General features: G+C 40.1%; 1 long non-coding RNA gene across 3 annotated transcripts; it reads right to left on the reverse strand.

The window, feature by feature from the left end:
- Window positions 1-299: 299 nt before the first annotated feature.
- Window positions 300-14,536, reverse strand: LOC106557379 (uncharacterized). 3 transcript variants are annotated; one of them, XR_015695643.1, is made up of 6 exons: window positions 13,776-13,944; window positions 13,548-13,643; window positions 12,261-12,434; window positions 9,645-9,775; window positions 2,795-3,190; window positions 300-964 (listed from the first exon to the last, which is right to left on the reverse strand). It is a non-coding gene; the product is annotated as an uncharacterized LOC106557379 (long non-coding RNA). The 3 variants fall into 3 exon arrangements; XR_015695644.1 differs by lacking the exons at window positions 13,548-13,643; window positions 13,776-13,944 and adding an exon at window positions 14,270-14,536; XR_015695642.1 differs by having other exon boundaries at window positions 13,548-13,944.
- Window positions 14,537-25,321: the final 10,785 nt, after the last annotated feature.

Consider the following 25,321-nt stretch of genomic DNA (forward strand, 5'->3'; position numbering starts at 1 on the left):
ATGCGGCCCTCACATAAATCAAGTTTGACACCCTGATCTAAGTCATTAATACATTAAAAAGTACAGGAGTCTTAATTAAATCTTGTATATTCCTGCTCAAAATTTCACTCAACTTTGATGAGTGATGGACAATTTTTAAGTTGGTAGTGCAGCCAATTAGTCTCTTTGCAGACTATACATTTGTAATTTGCTAGTCAGAATGAAATACTCTGTCAGCTGCTTTGTACCAATATCAAGATACATTAGTTTTATAAAATTCTTAGTCTACTGTCTGAAAAAAATAAATAAGACAAGCCAGGTTTCTTGTAGTTATTTTTAATGATAAATCTCTTCATGATTACAATATAGTATGTAGTCTAAAAATTCCTGAGTATGGAAGTCAGAGTGACTGGTTTATATTTCTTGTATTTTCCTTTTCTTCCTTTTTGAAAATCGGAATAACAGTAGATCTCATCAAGTCACTTGCAGTTCACTGGGATTTCTTGGAAAATACTGGTTATCATGGTTAGGACACTGGATTGGAGGTTAGCAAACCTGCATTTGAGAGCAGGAACATGAAGGTGCCCCCAACTGGGTGTCCCCTGGCCAATAGTGATCTCTTCAACTAACTTCTTCAACAAGTGTGACGTGACAAGGATTATTCGAACATAATTCATAAGAGGGTCGAATGATCATCATATAATGCTTTGATATTTTCAAATGAAATTTATTCTGATGTTGGGAATTTAAACACATTGAAATTAACCAATATTCTTTCCCATCTCAATCTTCCCCCTTCATTTATTTTAACAAAATGCCTCAGAGAAAACTACACATATAATATCTAAACATATATATATTTTGTACACAGATAATTGTTGTTATATCACTGTTTTTCTTTGTTATGAGTCTCAAAGCATTGCCTAAGAGCATGCAAATGTTTCCTGAGATTTCCTGGTGTTTTTCGCGTAAAGCCTTTATTGCCCTTTGAGTTTGTTGGTGAGATGGAGTTGCATGGGGTGGGGTGCGGAAAAGAAAGAAAAAAGGTGATATAATTAGATTTATGCTTCAGGAATTATAGAGAGAACATTTCAGAACTAAAAATTATTGACTGTTCTATAGAAGATATTTAAACATATTATATGTAAAAATCCAATTTATGACAAAGATTTACATAATCAGATAAATCACATTTTTCCTTTGGGTTAAATTGTATGGTGCATTTACAGTGTAGAACTACTACTTTGCCTACATTCAGTAGTATAATTAAAAAAACAAAATAGAACCTGGATGCCTTTCATTTAATTTGCTCCTTTTATTCCCTTGTTGAATAAGCAACAATTGTCTGGATTCAGTATTTACTTGAATATGTGAATCTCAGTTTAGATGTCACAATATCTGGTTTTTCAGAACATGCATATCCCAAAGGAAATTGATTGTGGCTTTATAGGCTATGTGAACGTTTAAATTTCGCAGCTGAGCTCTTGCATTCTATGTCCAGCCCACTTTTCCTAAGGAAAAGATGCTTCATTCTATTGATCAGAGAAATAAAGAAGCAGGACATGTAGAAAGGTGCTCTAAGGGCTATAAAATGCTATAAATGTGACTGAGTTGAATCACTTTGTCATTCAACAATTTGGAGCCTAATATCATTAATGTGATGATATTTACCAGAATTACAAACTAAACAAGAGATACATGGCAGTCTTGACTGCTGCTTGAATTTGTGAAGGACTTGAAGGAGTTAAGAAATGAATCACAGCCAGGTAGCTGCATTATTATGCATTATTATACAGAAATTTGATTACATGAAAATTCTACCTACTGATGTTGACATGGTTGCAGTCACCCAAAAGAAGTTGGTTTGCAATTGGGGTACGTCTGAACTACAGCATCTTCTTGAATAGGAGATTGAAGCTATGCCTAAACAGTCTTCAACAGATATGAGCTAGACCTATTCTTGGACTAGTCTTCAGTGACTCCTGCCTTTGTCATTTCTCAAAATGTTTTCATTTATTCTATGTGAAGCTGCCATTGAAGACAACTGTTGCAGTTCTTAGGGCTTTAGTATGATAGCAATTTGATGAATGTTTTCATTTAAGTATGCAGCTAGTGATATTGAATAGTTTGAATAAGGGATGTTTAAACAGTGATGGATGGATGGATGGATGGATAGTTAGGTACCAAGCACTCAACTATAATTCTGCATAACAAAGTAGTGTATTCTAATAACTGTTACTATAGAGTTATAATTTCATGAATAAAGTGTGAATCTGAATGCATATTTTATTCCCTTATAATAGAATACACTTAATTTTCAAACTAATTTTTCAGCAGTTACTGTATATTTGGACCATATGGAATCAGTTTTCCAATATGGATTATAAATTTAACTGGAAACATTCCACTTAATGGAAAGGTGAAACATGGATTTCGCTAATATAACCATCTCATTGGTCCTGGGTACAAGATTTAGAAAATTTCAGTAAGGGATATTATTAGCCTGCAAAGAGTTATTTAAATACTAGCAATTTTTGAAGCAATATTGAGACTTACTAAAGTAAAGGTTTTCCAGTTTTTCCATAGGGCAAAAAAGCTCCTATGTTTGAGCCCTACCATTTGCAAAGTTCAACTTAAATGTTAAAAGGGTAGAAAATTAGAATCATGAAAAACATATATATAGATCTCACAAGGCTGATGATTGAGCTACACTATCTTTAAAATTAAACATGTGAGGCAAAGATGCCGATGCATAGATTTTTTAACGTTAGACGTAAGTAATAATATTCCTGAGACTACATAAAGTTTTACTTACTTATATTTCCATATGTTACATATGCTTTTCTAGTATTTTGTGTAAACATAGGGACAATTGGTTAGATGAAGGAAAAGAAAGAAATAATGAGACTATTTAGTCCCTGTACATGAAAGGAATGAAATGTATTGTTGGGACATGAACTGGATATATTAAAAGATCACTTTGGGAAATTAATATTGACAATCTATGTTGCTAAGGTCATTGCATCTTTTGACTTCCTTTCAGAAATTTTCTGAGATTTTAAACACTGCAACAGTTGCACTATCTTACTAAATGTAGTTTGAACTCATCTTCTGACATGCTGAACTGTCCTTCATTCTTTCTTCAATCCTGAATTCTCATGCATCTAATCGCATTCTGCATCCTTCGGCAAATGCTGGGTTTCACTGTTTCCTATGGGACAGGGATCATCATTTCTTAACCAACTCCAGATAAAACCTATTTATAGCTAAAGAGAAAATTTCTGAACACAGAAAATAAATTCCACTTGATGAGTTATTACAGTATTTTTCGGAGTATAAGACGCAACTTTTCCCCCCAAAAGAGGCTGAAAATTTGGGTGTGTCTCATACACTGAATGTAGCCCCTCCCACTCACCGGCCCCAACCCTTTAGCCTCTGCCTCCCAGTTACAATCGGTCGCTTGGTCCGTGCTCCAGCAGACGCTGAGGACTCACTGTGCTCCCAAGCTGTCTAAGTACGTTGCCGGCACGAATTTAATATTCACAACCAGAAGAAAGGTGAATCAATCAACAAGTACATTGTGGTGCTACCAAAAGCTGCAGCATACTCCCAGTTCCAAGACCTTTATTCTTGGCTGCATCATATGCGGTGTGCAGGACATTAATTTACAGAGGAGGTTACTCGCCAAATCTAACCTCCCTCTACAAATTGCCTTGGACGAACCCAGGAATTGGCTGTCAAGTCAACAGAAATCCTGCAGTGCCAAAGCACTCCACAAGATGCGTGAAAGCACATAGCTACTGACATCTGCCGTTTGCACAATAGCCATGTGAAGCCAGCACAGAAATTCGAACCATGATTCCTGCCTTACGCTAGCTGCAGAGGAGACCATGCCCGATCGGCTTGCCATTTCCATGGTGCTATCTGCCAGTACTGTGAGCAAAAAGGGCACATTGCCAAAGTTTGCAGAAGCGAGCACCCCACGATGAACTGGCAGCCAAAAAACTGAGCTAACCGCCAGCAAAGGCCCAACCAAGGGGCATGGCAGAAGCCACCACAGCATTCAGATGGTGACACCAGAGTCACCTACTACGCCTCAATTGGCCAAGTCCGCACTAGGTGGCCAAAAAACCTGAAGGTCACAATCCTCATCAAGGGCTCTCCATGCGAGATGGAGATCGACACAGGGTTATCACTGACCATCATGCTGTGGTCCACATTGAAGCAGGCTATCCCTAGCCTGAAGAAGCAGCATCTATGCACCCCTGACAGCCACCTTTGCAATTACCAGGAGAACCGAGTCGTGGGTCAGGGCACCTTCCAGGTACAGTTCAAGAAATACAGTGGCCAGAGGGAGGAGCCAATGTCCCCACGGTACAGACGTGCGGTCTAGATGCTCTGAGACTGCAGCCGGTACTTTTGCCACTGGGGGGTTCAATCGGACCTAAACCGTCCCGAAGAGACAGTGAACAGGAAGAATACGTCTTGCTGATTTCGGGGATATCGCAAAATCCCTGAAAAAAGCAACAAAAAGTCTTCAAGCTAGTGATAAAAGACAGCTTAGGCTGATGAAGTGAGGACGGATGGCTATGGAACGGAAGGGAACAGATAGAGAAAGTGTGATCATCTGGGGAAATCTTTCTGTTTTGGAAAAAAAACTGCCCAAAAGAATCTCTTTTTTATGCTAAACTAAACCCTTAACCAGAAGATGTCAGCGGCGAAATTGATCTTCATTGTTTTGGTCAGTATGCTTTTCTTTTTGTAACTATTAAAATGCTTCTCGCAACTTTTTCTCTCTCCCTCCCCTGCTCTGCTTAAAGTGAATGGACCGGTTTTTCTTTTTTGGCTTCTTCCTGCCTTATTTTTCAACTCAAGGACTAAAATCTCCCTCTCTACTTTAACAAAAATTGTATATTATTTGCTATTAAACTCCATTTAAGAACTTTGTCCGTCCTAAATCTGAGTCAACACAAGAAAGTGAAAAAAAATACTAATTTTGCTGCTCAGAAGCTTAATGTCTTCATGCTTCAAACCTGGAGCTTTACCTCAAATTTCAAGGCAGAAAAGAAGAGAAAGGAGAAAAAATGATGGTTTTAAAGGAAAAAATCTTATCAGAAATAGGATTGGCAACCAAAGATAAATCAATTGAAGTAGCAAAAGGGCGCTGAGATTACCTGAGAGATCCAATAGACAATAAGGTGCAGAGAGATGTCCATAAAAACTTTACAGAGGAAATAAATAGAAAATTAACTCCACAAATGGCGAAAGAAATAAGACTATATGTCTTCTGGAAGGACACAGGTTGATATATGAAAATCGATAATAAAAAATAATAATAATAGCTAAGTTTGATGATTAGTAAGTAGGAATTTAGTAACTCTTTAGATTCTTGCTTAAATAAATAGTTGATAATGGTAACAAGCTATATTTCTATGTTGGCTGGAGGTGTGGAAGCTGGATATAAGTAATAAATGATTTTGTTACAAACATTAATGATAATAATAATGATGAAATGATAAGACATAGTTAATGACATATATATATGTACTGGCTTAATATAAGGAATTTGGATATAAATTGCAAACAATTATTTGGGAAAAAAGGTTTAGAAATTTAAATAATTAATTCTTATTTTGAATATGTTATAAAGGTATAATGTTATTGGATATATGAAAGTAGATAACAAAAAATTTAACTAAGTTTTACAATTAGTAAGTAGTAATTTAGTAACTTATAGATGGTTATGTTAAAAAATAATTGATAAGGGCAATAAGGTATACATATATGTTGGCTTGATGAGAAGAAAATAGATATAACAGTAAAGGATTTTTTGTTAACTAATATTAATTATAACAACTAACAATGGAATGATAAGGATAAGGGATACAGTTAATGATACATACATGTACCACCATAACAAAAGGAATGTGGACATAAATTGTAAACAGTGATTTGAGGAAAGCAAAGGGCTTAGATATTTTGTCAACTAATTTTTGTTTAGAATATGTTATAAAGGTTTAAGGCTATTGGATGGCTCTGTAATAATTAATGAAATGCCATTAGGTAGTTGTGTTTTTAAACTATGGATTATTCTAGGCAAAAGGACATTAAAACAATTTCAGTTAAATGAGAACTATGATATGTTAAAAGTAAGACTCATCAATAACTTTGATATTCGATATGAATGTAAGTAATGACTCTGGAAGAGATGCACGAAAGCTGTTTCCACCACAAAACCGTGCTCGACTAAACCGCGTCCAACTAAACCCCGTAGCTGACGTCATCAACAGGGCAACAACAGCGCGGAGACAGAAGCATGCTGTAAACCCTAAACCTAACACCTAAACCTAACCCCCCTAAACCTAATCCTAAACCTAACCCTTAACCTAACCCTTAACCTAACCCTTAACCTAACCCTAAACCTAATCCTAACCCTTAACCTAACCCTAAACCTAACTCTAACCCTTAACCTAACCCTAAACCTAACCCTAACCCTTAACCTAACCCTAAAGCTAACCCTAAAGCTAACCCTAAACCTAACCCTTACCTTAAGTTGAATCGGCTTGCTTTCAAAGCGCTATTTAAACCGCCCTTCTTTCTCCGCCCTGGCTGTTGTCGCCCTGTTGATGACATCAGCAACGCGGTTTAATCGGGCGTGGCTTAGTCGAGTGCGGTTTTGACGGGTCACGCGAAAGCTAATTGTAACCAATTGACACACTTTCTACAAGATGTAATGTAAGATGATTATTTTTGTGTGTGTTGTTTGTTTAATAAAAATAAAAAATGTTTTTTAAAAAAAGAAATACAGCGGCCAGCTCCTAGTGACGATGGTCAGCGGCGACCTGCAGAGCCTCCTGGGGCTTGACTGGTTCTAAGCCCTGGGCCTAGAAGTGACTGGTATCAACGCCTTGAAAGTCAAGCACGCTGAAGCAATTTCTAAGAAGTTCGAGGACGTCTTCAGCACCGGTCTGGTTAAGTATGTGGGGACTCCGATCTCTTTTATTTTGGACCCCAATAAGGCTAAAACCCAGGAGAGTACCTTTCACTTTCCGCCCAAAAATTGATCTGGAAATTGATAAGCTCGTAGGCCGGGGAATCCTAGAGCCAGTTGATCATGCATGCTGGGAGACTCTTATAATGACACCTGTCAAATCTGACTGGTCTGTCTGCATCTGTACGGACTATAAACGCACAATCAATAAAGCGTTACAACAAAGTGCTTACCCTGTACTCATTGTACAGCATTTATTACATTCTTTAGGCCGCGGCAAAGTATTTGCTAAATTGGACATGGTGCAGGCATACCAACAATTGCTTGTAGATGGCGCTATGGTGGAGGCCCAAACCACTGTGACACACAGAGGTGTATTCAAATGTCACCACCTGCAATTTGGAGTTAGTATTGCCCCTGGACTGTTCCAAAGCATCATGGAACAGCTTTTGCAGGGGATTCCAGGAGTTGTTCCCTATTTTGATGACATCTTGGTATCGGTTGTAAATGAGGCACAATTTTTCAAATGTTTGCGAACTGTTTTGACCAGAATTTGGGACAAGGACCTCTGTCTCAAAAAAGAAAAATGCCAAATTAATGTGCCAAGGGTTGAATTCCTAGGGTACCTAATCGATGGCTCTGAGATTCACCTGACCACTAAAAAAATTCAAGCAATTCAGGATGCCCCTACACCTTGCAATCAAACCAAGCTGCAGGCGTTCCTCAGGCTCCTTAATTCCTACAGCATCTTTCTTAAACAGAAAGCCACTGTTGCTGAGCCCTTACATCATCTCCTGGTGAAGAACATGAAATGGTCCTGGGGCAGAGCCGAGGCTGCCGCATTTGCCACGGTAAAAAGACTTCTGCAAGCCAACATGTTCCTGGTGCAGTACAGCCAGACCTTGCCACTGCTGCTGACCTGCGACACTTCCCCATTTGGCGTTGTAGCCATCCTCAGCCACTGCATGCCCTACGGAACTGAGAGTCCCATAGCCTTTTCCTTTAGGACCTTGTCCGCTGCCGAGCGGAACTACAGCCAGCTGGACCATGAGGCTTTGGCTGCAGTGGCCAGAGTAAAAAGGTACCATGAGTACCTATATGGCCGTGATTTCAAACTGCAACTAGGCTTGCTGGCTGGGGACCGACCTACTCCTGTGTCATTATCACTGCGGATGACCAGATGGACCATTTTCCTAGCTGTCTACTCCTACCGGCTCATCCACCGACCAAGCTCCACTTTCGAGCACGCTGATGCTTTGACTTGTTGCCCACTGCCAGAACTTCTTGCTGACCATACCCCCAAGACACCAGTCCTTCTCACTAACTGCTTGGAGACTGGTCCTGTCTCGTCTAGTGATGTTGCCCGCCACTCTGCAAAAGATTTCACCATCAAACAAATTTTGAACTGGGTGTGGAGGGGGTGGCCCAAGGGCCCTGTTGGGTCTGAATTCAAAATGTACCATGGTAAGCATGATGAATTGTATGTTGTTTATGGTTGTTTGCTGTGGGGGGACCGGGTCGTTGTTCCACCCAAACTGCACATTGCAGTATTAGAGGCTTTACATGTATGGCATCCTGGAATTGTCAGGATGAAGTCTTTGGATAGGAGTTACATGTGGTGGCCTAACATGGAAAAGGAGATTGAAAAATGGGTGGCTACCTGCACCCCCTGCCAGGAGTTCTGACCAGCTCCCACAGAGACGCCCGCTTAGGAATGGGAACAACCTCAAGCATCGTGGTCTAGGGTGCACATTGATTTTGCTGGTCAAAAATTCCTTGCAGTTGTAGATGCCTACTCGAAATGGCTAGATGTAGTCCTGATGACCTTCAATATGGCAGAAGCGGTCATCAAGGTACTACTGAGACTTTTCTCCACACACAGCCTGCCCGATGTCCTGGTCTCTGACAACGGGCCTCAATTCATGGCCATGCAATTCGAGACCTTCTTATCAGCACAGAAAATTAGACATGCCCTGGTCGCGCCATTCCATCCGGCCTCCAATGGTCAGGTGGAGAGAATGGTGAGATCTGCAAAAGAGGCCCTATCCAGGATGGGCCTGGGATATTGGCAAACACAGGTTGACCACTATTTGCTAATTCAACACATCACGCCAAGTGCCACTACAGGGAGAAGCCCCTCTGAGCTTCTCATGGGTCACCAGCTAAAGTCTCTCTTAGACTGGCTATACCCAAACTATTCTGCCGCATCGCCCCCTGACTCCACAAGCAAAATTCAGAACTTTAGCTTAGGGGATTCAGTTTACACCCACAAGTACGCCTGGGGAACTGTGTGCCACAGTGATAGGCATCACCAGGCCTCGCTCTTATCTTGTAGAGCTTGAGGATGGTTGGAATTGGAGAAGGCACGTTGACCAATTCCATGGCCACCTCTCCAACTCCACTCTTAGGCAGCCAGAGGTAACTCCTGCTCAAGTTAGCCAAAGCCCTACCCAAAAGGAGCATGAAGTCACTCCTTCCACAACCAACTCAAACCCGAAGTTGCTGGGATACTTAACTTCTTATGTTGCAGGCCCGCAGTGAGCTCTGAGCGAACCAGCTCTAGAAGCTCCAGCTGCAGCCTGTGAAAGTTTCCAGGAGCTTTCACCAAGCGGAGCAGCGGAGCAAACAGATCTGTCCAACCCAGTGATGGGTTTCAAAAATTTTTTAAACCTACTCTGTGGATATGGCCTCTTTTGTGGGAGTGGCTTGCTGGCCATGTGACTGGGTGGCAGTGGCTTGCCAGCCATGTGACCAGATGGGAGTGGCCAAGACGATATCACTGAATTCTTTGCCCCAATGGATGATCTGCAAAAAGAAGATATAAAAAAGGAAATTTATTATTTTGTGCACTTACTACTTAAATAAGATTAAAATAAGTACATAAAACAATAAAAGAGCTATTTACAGAAGGTAAGTAGCTTACTACTTAGTACTTGTATTTCAAAGGGAATAAATACATATTTAATTTTACACATGTTAACAGCTGTTTGAATTGTGTTTGCACAACAGTGGAAAAAACAAAGATATGAAAATGAATAAATATTAGAATGTGCAGGAATGAATAAATTTACTATTAAAATCAAGAAGGCTTCGAATATTTTTTCACGTGGGATTTGTTTTCTCAATTGCTAACTAAAGGAAACAGCAATTAGAAATCTAAAAGTATGAAAGAAAACACCAATTATGTAAGGAAAGGTCACTAAAATGTATAAGGAAATATTTTTAGTACTTGATCATTATTAATGTGTAGATAACTGCGGAACATTACACACCCACACACACAAACTATGACAGTGCCAGGAAAACACCAAAAAATAACAATTTCCCTCTAAAAGACTGCAGATGAAACCAGTTTTTTCTCCTAACCCTAAGAACAGGAAAGGCAAAGCCACTGGAATAAAAACCATCAAGACATTGTGGGAAATTATAAAGGACAGTGCCAGGAAGCTCACAGAACCAGCAATCACCTCACAATTACCTAAACAACCAGAAACACACAAAATCTGGCAAAGCTGCCTTGCATCAACCTGGCCTGCCCATAGAAAAGCAGCCACTTTGAGACACATAAACCATGCACCAACCTGTACACTTAAAAGCAACATATTGCATCACAAATAAAACATTTGCAAAAAGGATATATAACATTTCTTATAACAAACATTCTATAAACAATAAATAAATAAAAAATTCCCTAAAAATAATAAAAAACCACCAAGTTCAGAGAACACAAAGGATCCCACAGTCCTCTCCCTCCTTCTATTTTTCCTTTTTGTCCTATTTTTCTCCTCCCTCCCTTCCCAACCTCACTCCCTTCTAGCACTGATGATGTTACCTAGTTTGGTAATGAAATGTCTGTAAGAAAACCACCAAGCTCAGAAAGCAGCAAGGAATTCACTATCCCCCACCTCCTCTTTCTCCCTCTCTTTCTCCTTTTTGTCCTTTCTCCTCCTTCCCCCACAACCCCACTCCCTTCTAGCACTGATGATTTTACCTAGTTTGGTAATGAAACGTCTGCAAGAAAACCACCAAGCTCAGAGAGCACCCACGACCCCTCATTACAACCTGGAGCTATCAAGAGTCTCTTCTGTTGGAGAGCCTTGATGCAAGGGAAAACTGAAAGTTTTAATTTTAATTCAGTTTTAACATTTTAATCATCTTTGCTTCTTTCAAACTTTATATGCTTTTTTTTTTTAGGTTTTAATATTTTATTTGTACACTGCCCGGAGTCCCTTTGTGAGGGAGATGGTTGGTTTCAAAATTTGATCAAATAAATAAATCAAAGCAGGGGCTGAGAGAAAATATGGAGGTGTGGTGCTGTCCCTTAGAGACAAACATAAAAAGACCATCCCTGCAGTGTTTCATCCTCATGGATTTTTAGCCTTCATTTAATTGTTAATTTTAATGCTTGTCTATTAGCTTTTATGGCATTGTAAGCTGTCCCGAATCATTTAAGCTAGTGAGATGGGAGGTAGATAAATTTAATAAATAGCTAACTCAGTTATGGACATGCAGAACAAATTGGAAGTCTCTAAATGATGGATTACAATTGGTGATTCTCACACAAGTCATTCCCCTTTACCCTTTCAAGAATATTTATTTTTAAAAAAAACTTTGGTGGGGATATTGTCTTTGAATATAATCTAGCTTTTACTTTACTTGCAAGTACATATAGGTTCCTTCTGATAAAGACCCTTTTAACATTCTGAATTTGCAAAAGATGCCGATCTCTTGCAGGAGCACGAGACATGCAAGAGCTAAACAATTTTAGCATTAGTCCTGGTTTTCATATGTCCCACTAAATCACAATAAGGTTGATTGGATTCCGGTTGAGTAATATAAACCCCAATTTGGGGTACCTGAAACACAATTTGCAATCTGTGGATTGACCCCAAGATCCAAAAGTTTTTAATTATTTACCTATTTGAATTTATTAGCCGGCCAACTCCAATGGACTTTCCTGTCATCTCTCTCCCCCACTCACTCCTTTCTCCCACAGCGTGTACGTTACAGGCCCCGATCAAGGCAAGGAGCGAACCGGCGAACCCATCCAGATATAGAAAGTGGGAACGCGGTGGAGCCTTAAGGGGAAACTCCTCATTTTGCAAAACCCCCGTTCCATGACATTTTCCACCAAACCCTGTGGGGAAAATCCTCCCAAGCCGCTTCCCCGTCCGCATTAGCCCCGTGGAAACCAGTCAACTCCGCAGCCTCGAAAAGAGAAGGGGGCGGGTTTATCGCCAAAAAGGAGCCTGGCGAAAGCCTAACGGGCGGGAAATGCAGCCAAACTGACCTGGAACAAGGATCGATTGCTTCCTCCACCCACTTCTTTGAGCGGCAGGCCTCAGCAGTGGTTAAGGCTTCTATCTTTCCTTGCCACTTTATGAGGTTAGGCCTGGACTTGCTTTCTGAGCATTAACTTCAAGACCATCATCACCAAGAATTTCAAAATGCTCCTCTTGCAGTTCTGTCACAGAGAAAATATCAGGAATAAGTGAAGCAAACCACAATCATTCTCCAAAGAACTTCCATGGTGCTGCTTTAAACATAAGTGTTTTTCTTTTTAAAAAATGAGCATTGGTTATATACATGACATTCTACAGAGCTGAAGAAGCTTCTTGAATGAGAAGTGAAAAGTCTTGAAAGAAAAACTAGAAAGTCTAGTTGCCTCTTGAAAAAGCACCTTTCTGACATGACATTCTACACCTTATGAAATTTGAAGGCAGGGAAGAGAAATGTGATGGAATCATCCAGGATCAGATGCCCAAACAGACACATAAGTGTGGAAAATGGCACCACTCCTTTAACAGTTTAATATAAGTGCTTGATACAGGCTTCATTTAAAGATTTCCATGACACAGAGTAATACACAATAAGAGAAAGAATAGCTTGTTTTAGAATCTAAGAAACTCTCATATCTGCTGACACAATGAATATTTCCTTTCTTTGTTTTCTACAAGCTAACCTGCTCAAAGAACTTCTTGCAGAAGTCAAATAGAATCAATAGAATATTCCATGTACTGTTTCATCTGCAGGCTTATTGGGATGAAGAGAGCAAGGGCACATTCTCAGAGAAAATATTCATACCACATCATTCTCCAAAGAACTTCCATTGTGCTCCTTTTAACATAGCAAGTGTTTTACTTCCACTTAATAAAACTTCTTTAAAAATGAGCATTGGTTATAAACATGACATTCTACAGAGCTGAAGAAGCTTCTTGGATGAGAAGTGAAAAGTCTTGAAAGAAAAACCAGAAAGTCCAGTTGCCCCTTGAAAAAGCACCTTTCTGACTTGATATTCTTCACCTTATATTTCATAAGAAATATAAAGAAGAGAGGGAGGACAAATGTGAATGGAATCATCCAGGCTCAGATGCCCAACCAGACACGTAAGTGTGGAAATGGCACCACTTCTTTAACAGTTTAACATAAGTGCTTGATACAGGCTTCATTTAAATATTTCCACAACATCACAGAGTAATACACAATAAGAGAAAGAATAGCTTGTTTCACAATCTAAGAAACTCTCAGATCTGCTGACACAATGAGTATTTCCTCTCTTTGTTTTCTGTAAGCTAACCTGCTCAAAGTGCTAGCAGAAGTCATATAGAAGCAATAGGATATTCCATGTACTTTGACAACTGGTATCACTATCAGTCTCTCTTCTTGGCTTTGCCTGTATATGGAAGGAAAATAGCAATAATATTTCAGATTTTCAGGTATTTGAGGAGCATCTTCAGAAAAGTCATAAAATATTGGAATAATATTTAGTTTTCTGTAAATAATTCTACTGCACTTCATCTGATACCCTAAGTCAGCGGTTCTCAATCTGTGGGTTGCGACCCCTTTTGAGGTCGAATGACCTTTTCACAGGGATCGCCGAGGAGCCTTCCACGGAGGCTGGCGAAAAGCCTGCCCAAAGGGAAGGAGCGGCTCGGGTTTTCCGCGTGGCGGAAGGAGAGGTATATGTGTGTGTGGGGGGGGGGGGAGAGTAGGAGCCAGAATGGAGGTGAGGAGGGGGAAAAGAGTGACGCACGCAGCACAGAGGACGCTGGGAAAGCAGCTCGCTCCCAGTGATGGGCAGAGCTACGGAAGCCAAGAGGTACCATTTCTGAGTTGTAAAACAAGGCAGGGAAAATAAAATAAATGAACGTGGGATACGCGTATGCTGAGATTCCCTATTACGCGTATGCTGCTTAGCATGGGTAACAGTCTTAATAGGCTTTGGCCCCTCTCCTGCGGCTTCCTGCTGACCCAATCTTGCAATCTGCTCTCCGCCCCGAGAAGGCACGAGCCTCTTGCCTGCTTTTGCGATTCCGCGTTCTGCGCAGGCAAGTCAGTGTCGAGATGAGCTCCAGCCCTTTTCTCGTGTTCATCTCTTGCACGCGTGCGCAAGCAAAATACCCTTCTGGGCCAGGATCAAGACCGAAGGGACAATGACTCCGCTCGCTGTCGCCACTGCACAATGAGGTGAGTAACTGGGTATGCAGCGCAGGAGACTCCTCAGCGCCAGACTCAGATCAGAGCGAGCCGCAGTCCCCTTTTTGTTGGCTTAGGAAGGAGGAGAATGGGGAGGAGCAGCAGCAGCAGATTGGGTGTAGGGAGGGAAAAGCTCCAGTTCTCCTGCACTGCACAGGGCTCCCCTTGCGCAGAACTCTGGAACTGTTCCCTCTCTGCATCCAGAGACGCCTGCTCCGGCTTTTTCCTGAGTCAACACGAAGGGGACCGACCTGAGTCTGGCACTGAGGAATCTCCTGCACAGCGCAGCCAGCTACTCACTTCTCAGTGGCAGTAGCGGAAGGAGTTGTCCCCGCTGCCATGATCCCGGCCCGGGAGGGTATTTTGCTTGCACGCGCAAGAAAGAGAAAAGGGGAGAAAGAGAGAGAGATAGCGAGAGAAAGAAATGAAAGAGAGCTGGAAAGAAAGAATTGGATAGAAGGGAAAGAGAGGGAAACAAATCAGGGGGAAAGAAAGGAAGAGAAAAGAAAGAGAGAAAGAAAGAAAGAAAGAAAGAAAGAAAGAAAGAAAGAAAGAAAGAAAGAAAGAAAGAAAGAAAGAAACTTTCTCAGACCTATGTCGAAAGCAATGGCAAGCTAGATCTCTTGCCAAGAAAACTGCAGTTTGCCAGAAGGCACAAATTGGAAGTAAGTCAGATTTTTTTTAAAGAACAACAGAGGTGGCAGAAAAATGCACCTGAAAATAAGATAATTTATAATTTTTGATAATGTTTTGTATTGTTAAACTCAAAAGAAATTAATATATATATATACTATTGCTATTAGTACAATCTTTCCAGCTTCTATCAACTTAGAGTTCACTATGAAAAGATTACAGAGAAGCAATTTCCTACAATTAATAACTTTATTTTGGATTTGCTATCGTATTCAGTGAGAAAGAAAAAGAAAGAGGGAAAGGGAAAGAAAGGAAGAAGAGAAAGGAAGAGGAAAAATAGAGAAAAACAGAAATGAGACGGAGGGGGAGAGAAGAGAGAGAGACTATTCTCACAGAAAACACTGAGCCATGAAACCTTGGTAGGCAAGTTTGGGGGGGGAATGTCATGTGACTGGGTGGGAGTGATGTTGAGTTGGCCACACCCACCCAGGTTTTGTGGCTCCAGGTGTTACATAGTAGCAATGAAAATAATTTTATGGTTGGGGGTCACAACAGGAGGAACTATTAAAGTGTCATAGCATTAGGAAGGTTGACAACCATTGCTCTGTCACTTGTTGTTGTTGTTGTTGTTGTTGTTGTTGTTATTATTATTAGTAGTAGTAGTGTTGATGAAAATGGGCAATTCAACTGAATTTGCTTCAGAGCAAGGGTGCAAGTCAGTGGTGGGTTTCAAATTTTTTTAGAACCTACTCTATGGGTGTGGCCTCCTTTGTGGGAGTGGCTTGCTGGCCATGTGACTGGATGGGAGTGGCCAACTTGGAAAATGTGATGAAACTCACTTAACAACACTTGCTTAGCAACCAAAATTTTGGGCTCAATTGTGATCATGCGTTCTCTTTCTTTCTTTCTTTCTTTCTTTCTTTTTTTCTTTCTTTTTTTCTTTCTTTCTTTCTTTCTTTCTTTCTTTTATCTCTCCCACTTTCTTTTCTTTTTTCTTTCTTCCTTTCTTTTTGTCTTTCTCTTTCTGTCTCTGTCTCTCTCTGTGTGTCTCTGTCTGTCTGTCTCCCTCTGTGTGGATCTGTCTCTCTCCCCCTCCTTCTCTCTCCGTCTCTCTGTCATTCTGTATCTTGCTGTCTGTCTCTCCTACCTCCCCCATCTGTCACTCTATATGTGTGTCTGTCTGTCTGTCTGTCTCCCTCACTCTGTGTATGTCTCTCTCTTTCTCTCTCCCTCCCTCTCTCTATCTCTCTCCCCTCCATTCCTCTCTCTCTGTCACTCTGTGTGTATATGTGTGTGTGTGTCTGTCTCTCACTCACACACTTAATCATTCACTCTGTGTGTGTCTCTCTGTCTCTCTCCCTCTCTATCTCTCTATCTCCCTCCCCTCCCTTCCTCTCTCTGTCACTGTGTGTGTATATGTGTGTGTGCGTGTATGTGTCTGTCTGTCTCTCACTCACTCACTTAATCACTCACTCTCTGTGTGTGCCTGCCTCTCTCTGTGTCTCTGTCTGTCTGTCTGTCTGTCTGTCTGTCTGTCTCTCCCTCCCTCCCAACCCGCAGATGGGCTCCGGACCAGCAGAGATTCTTCCTTCTTTTTAACCAGGTGATCTTTCCTAAGACATAAAAAAGAACCTTAATTACAGGCTCAACAAAAGAAGCTGGAAAGAGATACTGAAGCCAAGAAGCTGAAACCTGGGACTGGAGAAAAACATTTTTTATCCCCTTACCAGCCATCCGGGGAGACGAGTAACACGAGGGGGATCCTTCCACCCACAGATGGGTTCCAGACCAGCGGAGCCCCCCTGGACGTTGCAGCAGCAGCAGCCCCAAGTACGCCGATCTCAGAGTTTTTCGCATTGGGGCGTGCTGCAAGAGGGAGTGAGTGAAGACCTTTTCCAGCCAGCGCAAAGGACTTCCCTGGACTTGCTTTGCTGAGCGGGGGTGACGGGCCCGCACCTCCACCACCAGCAATCTGGAAAAGGTCTTCACTCCCTCCCTCTTGCAGCCCGCCCCGATGCGAAAAACGCCGAGATGTTGCTTCAGTGGAAAGGAAAGCAACTTTAGAGCTATGGCTGGAGTCGGGCCGGCAAAGGCTTCCCACTGACCTCTCCCTCACCTCCGAGTTCCTGACAGGTCGAATTATTTCAGCAACATCTCCCCCCACCACGGCACCCCGCCTCCCCCTCGCACGTCACCTCTGTTCCATTCTCCAGCAAGCCTCATGGGGTTTTTTTGCCTTTAGGAATAAGAATGTTTAAAAGGCTTTTTTTTTATTTGGAAAAAAAGATGATGCAGGTTCTGCAAGAGCGAATCTCCGTCGCACTGCTACACTTTTTTTCCCTTCAAATAATGGTCACCACTTATTGTAGTGAGTCAGCCTCCTAACTTCAGTCCAGGCCCTGCAATTACCTTCTCTCCCCCCCCCCCCAAACCTGCAGAAACAGGAGGGAATCGGTCATTATCATTAGCACTCTCTCCCATGCCTGGCCTCCCATTCAGAGGTAAGGGGCAGGGAAGAGCAGATCTCCCAAGGACACAAATATTCCCCAACGGGCCATCACCTGCTTCTTATAGCTCCCCCCCCCCACCAGAAAACGGGAGAGGAGTGAAATAATGATACACTTTGGAAATGCGGATCTCCAACACCAGGTCCACACCAGGAGGTTTGGTGCTTCCCTCCAGGCCACCTGCACAGCCAGCAGCCGCATCCACAGGCTCCATGGGAAAAGGTGGGCCATGGGAAAGGGGAGCAAGTGCGCTCGCTCGCCTGCCCACTCCAATCTCGCCCGCCCAGTTCCAAAACCCCCTCTTCAGAAAGAGTTCTCCAGCAGCCTCTGGCAAGGTGTCTTCCTCGCCCTGCTCGGGCCGAAAGCAAATAAATCAAATAAAATATAAATTGTTGGTTTACCTTTCTCTGCTGCTTCTCTCCCAGGCTGGATCTGAGAGGAGACCCCTGTCCTAGTCTTCCTGCTGCCCTCGTGGTACTGGGAAAACGAATGGTACTTTGTCCCTTCTGTCTCCCCGTTGCTCAGAAAAGCAACTCCGGGAAGGTCCTTTCGTGGCGGCAGGCGTCCTAGAACCTGCCTGCTAGCAAAGGACCTTCCCGAAGTTGTTTTTCTGAGCAACATGGAGACAGAAGGGACAAAATACCATCCGGCTGGGACAGGTATACAGGGCTGGGGGCGGGGCAGGCTTACGTCTGGGTCCGGTCATGAACCGGCTCGCAAGAACCGCTGAGGACCAGCAGCAACCCACCCCTGGTGCAAGTTATATATTAATAACCTTTCATCAGCCAACCTTTCTGCAATAAAAATATTACTCTCAATTCAGTATCAAAACATTAATGGAGCTTATAAATAATGAGAACATTATTGATTAAAAATATAAAAATAGAAAGACCCCCCCCCCAGCCCTTCTCATTCAATAAAAGAAGATGAATTTCACTTGCCTAGCAGAATCATTACTTCTTTCAAACAGCTTGCTTGGAAAATCAGTTTTACTCTGATGTAAAACCTTTTTAAATGAACAAATATTATTTTCTCTCTCGGAGGATGGAGCAGAACAAATTCAATTCAAATAAATCATGACCTAGAATTAACCATTCTTTTAGCCAATTCCAAATAACATTTATCTTTAACTGAAGATCAAGCAGCTTAAGAAATGAGAATTAAATCTTCTCTATCTGTTCTCATGGTATCTATGTTTAATCAGCCTCAGATGTCTCCTGGTTGGTATTCTGCTGAGGCTGACATTCCACTTGGTTCAGCAGAGGCAAATTTATATGTGTTCTGGGCCCTGACTCCCTTTGGGGCCTATGATCTGATCTATCTAATCTGATGCAGGGAGGGCATGTTGTGGGTCCTATCCACAAAGGAATATCATCTGATGGAACCTGGGAGAAGAGTATTTTGTGTTGTGGCATTTCCCCTTTGAAATGTCACTCTGCCTGAAGGCTGGATACTGATTTCTCCAGCACTGCACATGAGGTGTTTGTTGTTCAGCTTTCTTTGTCAGAAAATTTTAATGTTTTCCACTTGTATGGGCCCTGCTTTGCCACACTTTCCATCAGGAAGTCACAACCAATTTGTATGCATAGTGGCTTCTCCAGACAACTTGCAATTGGGTTTGGGAGGTATTTCCATTGGCCTATCTGCAGATCGTTCCAACCTCCGCTTATCCATCAGGTCCTTTCAGGACTGTGGCAATAGCTACTGGCAGTTGTGCAAATCTAAAACAGCCTGGAGTCAGATTGGCTGATATTTTGTGGTCTACTGGAAGATCCCGATTACATGGGTTTTCTACTTGGCTTGGACTTTGGGAATGTCTATATGGAAGCTGGAAAGTTGCTGTATTCATAGGGAAACTGAATGTCTCATCCCAAGATTATGTGGATTTTAAAAAATGTTTTATTTTAAAATGATTTTGTTGTAATGCTTTTGGTCATTGTGGTTATGTTTGTTTTCAATTTTCCATGCCACTGAAAGTCATAAAGGTGAGATGGACAGCTAAATAAACTTAGGGAATCAATAAGTAAATAAATAAGGATCAAGAAAAAGAAGATTGTTAGTATTAATAGGAAGAGTCTTCGCTGATGCATTTTATCCATACAAGGGGAAAGAGGTTGAGACAATAGTTGACTGGCATGTCACGGAGAAGCATGCTTGAGTGGAGGAAAAGCTACAAGTTTGGACAGCTGATGTTTGTTTTTGTAAAAGTTTTTTTATTGGACAAACAAAGACAAACAAAACATAAAACATAAAACCAAAATTTTAGACAAAATTTTAACAGGTCCTGATGAAAAAGTAATTTAAAAATTATATGGATATTTATTAGAGGTTAAATTGCAAGAAGAGCAAGTTAAAGAAACTATGATAGCTTGGGGAAAAAAATTAGGTATGGGATTGACTTAGAGAAATGGCATAAACTGTGGTCTCAAAATTATAAAATGACAATGTCTACTGCATATAGAGAAAACTTGTATAAGATGTTTTACAGGTGGCATCTACCCCCAACCGGAATTGCAGGAATGTCCAAGAATAAATCAGAAAAGTGTTGGAAATGTCATCAGATACCGGGCTCATATTATCACATGTGGTGCACTTGCATTGAAGCTAAAAGATACTGGACTAAAATCCATATGTGGCTGGAGAAAATGACACACAAACAAATAGACTTTAAATCAGAGGTCTTCTTATTGGGGATCATACCAGAAATCTCCAACAAAGACTTAAAATATCTGATTGTAAATGTGTTAACAGCAGCCAGAATCATATTTGCAAAAAACTGGAAAAATGAAACAATACCAAAACAGAAAGAAGTTATCCGAAAAATAATGGATTATGCTGAAATGAGTAAATTGACACTTGAAATTAGAGGACGAGCAATTTTATAAGATATGGGACTTGTTTTATCAGTGGCTAGGGGAAAAAACTTGGAAATGAAAAATGATTTACTCATGCTTTAATTGAAGAAGTTAAATGATAACACAATTATGCTGTGAAATAAATTAATGATACAATGGAAAATTAATATATCTATGAATTGAATATTTTAGAACTTTTTGCTTTAAAAATGATAAGAATAATAATGATTTTATGTATACTTAATAGAGGACTGGTGATATAATGTATAATGTTAAGAACGTACTATAATGATATCTTGTTGATAAATAATTTTAATAAGGGAATAATTGAAAATTGGTATACATATGCAGTGACTATTTAGAATATTTTGTTGAAAAATGAAGGAATAAGACCTCTGTTTGAAAGTACGACGTACAAGGATAATAATAAATATAAGCATATTTTCTGGGGAAAAATAATATTAATGGTAACTGAATATATATTGTAGAATGAAAGTGAGGTATTTAGTTATACTAGATGAAAATTCTGAGATGGTAAATATTATTCAAGAATATGGATGTTAAAACACCTGTGACCAAATGACATGCTGTATGTGATGATGTTTTTTTTTCTTTTTGTGTTTTTTTCTTTTTGTGTTTTTTTATTGTTGTGTGTATTTTTTTCATTGTGTATATGTGTTGTTTTTGTAATAATAATAATTTTAAAAAAGATTAAAAAAACATAAAACATAAAACCATCAATTTCATATAGCATGTCGTTTGGTTACAGGCATTTGTGCATCACCACTTTCAGTTATATATAAAATCACAAACTATCCATCAAATATACATAGGTACATTATCATTATACATCATTTGTTCAGCTACAATTTTTATTCCTTAATTTTAAACAAAATATTCTAGGTATTAGATTCATATATATGCTAACATTCCATTGCATTGTTCTTAGTCTATTTGATAATAATATGCATTTATAATATCACCTATATCATTCTATTATTCTTACAGTAAGAAAAAATTCTCCAACATTTTTCATTTCCATGTTTTTTTATCTAACCACTGATAGAATGGATCCCATACCTTATAAAATTGTTCATCTTCTTGTTCTCTAATTTCAAATGTCAATTTACTCATTTCAGCACATTCCATTATTTTTTGAATAGCTTCCTCCTGCATTGGTATTTTCTCATTTTTCCAATTTTTTGCAAATACAATTCTAGCTGAAACATTTACAATCAGATATTTCAAATCTTTATTATATATTTCTGGTATAATTCCCAATAAAAATATTTCTGGTTTAAAGTCTATGTCTTTTTGTATCATTTTCTCCAACCACATGTGGATTTTAATCCAATATCTATGCAAGTCCACCACAAGACTTGCAATATCTATGCAAGTCCACCACATACGGTAATATGAACCCAGTCTCTGATGATATTTCTAACACTTTTCTGATTTGTTCTTGAACATTCTTGCTATTCTCGTCGGGGGTAGGTCCTACCCATAAAACATCTTATACAAATTTTCCTTATATGCTGTTGACATTGTCATTTTATAATTTTGAGACCACAATTTCTGCCACTTCTCTAGTTCAATCCCATGTCCAAAATTTTTCCCCCAAGCTATCATAGGTTCTTTAACTTGTTCTTCTTCTAGCTTAACCTCTAGTAAGTGTCCATATAATATTTAAATTACTTTTTCATCAGTACCTGTCAGAATTTTATCTAACTCAGTCATCTTATCATAGAAACCTTCTGTTTTACGATCTTTGTCATATCTAGATTGTATTTGCACCAGTGGTGGGTTTCAAAAACTTTGGAACCTACTCTCTGAGTGTAGCCTCGTTTGTGGGAGTGCCTTGCCAGCCATGTGACCGGGTGGGAGTGGCTTGCCAGCCATGTGACCGGGTGGAGTGGCTTGCTGGTCATGTGACTGGGTGGGAGTGGCTTGGCAGTCATGTGACCGGATGGGAGTGGCCAAGATGATGCTACTGAATTCTTTACCCCAATGCATTATTTACAAAAAGAAGATATAAAAAAGGAAATGTATTATTTTGTGCACTTATTACTTAAATAAGATTAAAATAAGTACACAAAACAATAAAAGAGCTACTTACAGAAGGTAAGTAGCTTACTACTTACTACTTGTATTTCAAAGGGAATAAATACATATTTAATTTTACACATGTTAACAGCTGTTTGAATTGTGTTTGCACAACAGTGGAAAAAACAAAGATATGAAAATGCATATTAGATGAAAATGAATATTATTAAAATGTGCAGGAATGAATAAATTGACTATTAAAATCAAGAAAGCTTTGAATACTTTTTCACGTGGGATTTGTTTTCTCAATTGCTAACTAACAGAAACAGCAATTAGAAATCTAAAAGAATGAAAGAAAACACCAATTATGTAAGGAAAGGTCACTAAAATGTATAAGGAAATATTATTAGTACTTAATCATTATTAATATGTAGATAACTGTGGAACATTACACACACACACAAACTATGACAGTGCCAGGAAAACACCAAAAAATAACTAATAAATAATTCCCCCAAAAGACTGCAGATGAAACCAGTTTTTTCTTCTAACCCTAAGAACAGGAAAGACAAAGCCACTGGAATAAAAACCATCAAGGCATTGTGGGAAATTATAAAGGACAGTGCCAATAAGCTCACAGAACCAGCAACCACCTCACAATTACCTAAACAACCAGGTATCACACAGAAACACACAAAATCTGGCAAAGCTGCCTTGCACCAACCTGGCCTGCCCATAGAAAAGCAGCCACCTTGAGACACATAAACCATGCACCAAACTGTACACTTAAAAGCAACAGATTGCATCATAAATAAAACATTTGCAAAAAGGAATAACATTTCTTGTAACAAACATTCTATAAACAATAAATAAATAAAAATTCCCTAAAAATAATTAAAAACCACCAAGTTCAGAGAACACCAAAGGACCCCACAGTCCTTTCCCTCCTTATATTTTTCCTTTTTGTCCTATCTTTCTACTCCTTCTCCCCCAATCCCACTCCCTTCTAGCACTGATGATGTTACCTAGTTTGGTAATGAAATGTCTGTAAGAAAACCACCAAGCTCAGAAAGCAGCAAGGATTCCACTATTGCCCACTTCCTCATTCCCCCTCTCTTTCTCCTTTTTGTCCTTTCTCCTCCTTCCCCCCAACCCCACTCCCTTCTAACACTGATGATGTTACCTAGTTTGGTAATGAAATGTCTGTAAGAAAACCACCAAGCTCAGAAAGCAGCAAGGATTCCACTATCCCGCACCTCCTCTTTCTCCCTCTCTTTCTCCTTTTTGTCCTTTCTTCTCCTCCGTTACATCATCAGTGCTAAAAGAGAGTGGGGTTGGGGGGGGGAAGGAGGAGAAAGGAGAAAGAGGAGGTGGTGGATAGTGGAATACTTGCTGCTTTCTGAGCTTGGTGGTTTTCTTTTCTTTTAGTTGTTGTAAATGTGTTTTTATTTTCCATTTTCATTTTCGTACAGTCACATATATACTGTGCAGAACTGGGGCCATATAACATTAAACAATAAACACAGCCATTCCTCTTGTCAATAATACCCCCCAAAATAGAAACCCAATGTACCTCTTCGACCCTCCATACAACCTTTCTTTCGCCCCCCTCCAACTTTCCATCTTCCCTCCATCATTCCCCTCTATCCTACTTCCCCTCCACCTCTACCACTCCTCTCTCCCGATACACTCCCTCCCTTCCTTCTCACTCTCCCTCCAATCCTCTCTCCCATCCTCTCTACCCCTCTTTCTTCTATCCCTCTACTCCTCCCTTCGGTGTATTTCTACTATCTATTAATATATTCAGCTTGTCCTATTTTTACACTGGAATTAAAGAGCAACAGTGTACAAGTGCAATCGCGTTACTTTGAAATCTAACACATACTATATATCCCCCCTCCCCCCTAAGACCCTCCTCCCTTCCCCCCCCCCCGACTTCCCAGAGCCCGTACACGGTATAGATTTTTAACAAACACAGTCTAAAATATATTAAGACAAAGGAAATTTTAAAAAGGAAGTCAATAACATCTCTGCATTGAACTCAGCTTTTTCCTGTTGCACTAACTTTGAGCAGTTTAGATTATTCCTAATCTTAAGCATAGGCCATCTGGAATTTCTTAGTCCCGTATTTGTTTTGTGTATAGTCAATCCATTTTTTTCCTGTCTCGTTTATATCTCTCATTTGAATGGTCTTTAAGATATGCCGATATTTTAGCCATCTCGGCTAGGGTTTGTAACGTTCAATGTCCATTCTTGAGTTGTAGGCAAGTCTTCCTTCTTCCAGTATTGTGCCACCAACAGTCTTGCTGCCGTTATTAGGTGCAGAACCAAGTTGGTCACTACCGCTGTAAAGTCAGTACATATACCTAGTAAAAATAACTGAGGAGTAAACTTTATCCTTCTTTTAAAGATATTTTGCATGATCCACCACATTTTTATCCAAAATGCCTTAACCTTTTGACAAGTTCACCATATATGAAAATATGTAGCATCGAGAGAACCACATCTCCAACATTTAGGCTGTACATTCGGATACATAGAAGCCAGCTTTTTAGGATATAAATGCCATCTATAGAACATCTTATAAAAATTTTCTCTCAGGTTTTGTGCTTGTGTAAATTTCACATTTCTTACCCATATTCTTTCCCACATGTCCAACATTATTGGTTCTTCAATATTCTGACCCCACTTTATCACACAATCTTTAACCAATTCCGTTTCCGGATCCATCTGTATTAGTACATTATATATGCTCTTTATATGCACTAAACTTTGATCTCTTATTTGTTTAAACAAATTATCCTCAACTTGGATAAAACCAGTTTTTTGGTCTATTT

The sequence above is a fragment of the Thamnophis sirtalis genome, unplaced genomic scaffold (genome assembly GCF_051295495.1).
Source record: "Thamnophis sirtalis isolate CommonGarterSnake01/CBP01778 unplaced genomic scaffold, rThaSir2_p1.2 scaffold_2, whole genome shotgun sequence".
Taxonomy (NCBI): domain Eukaryota; kingdom Metazoa; phylum Chordata; class Lepidosauria; order Squamata; family Natricidae; genus Thamnophis; species Thamnophis sirtalis.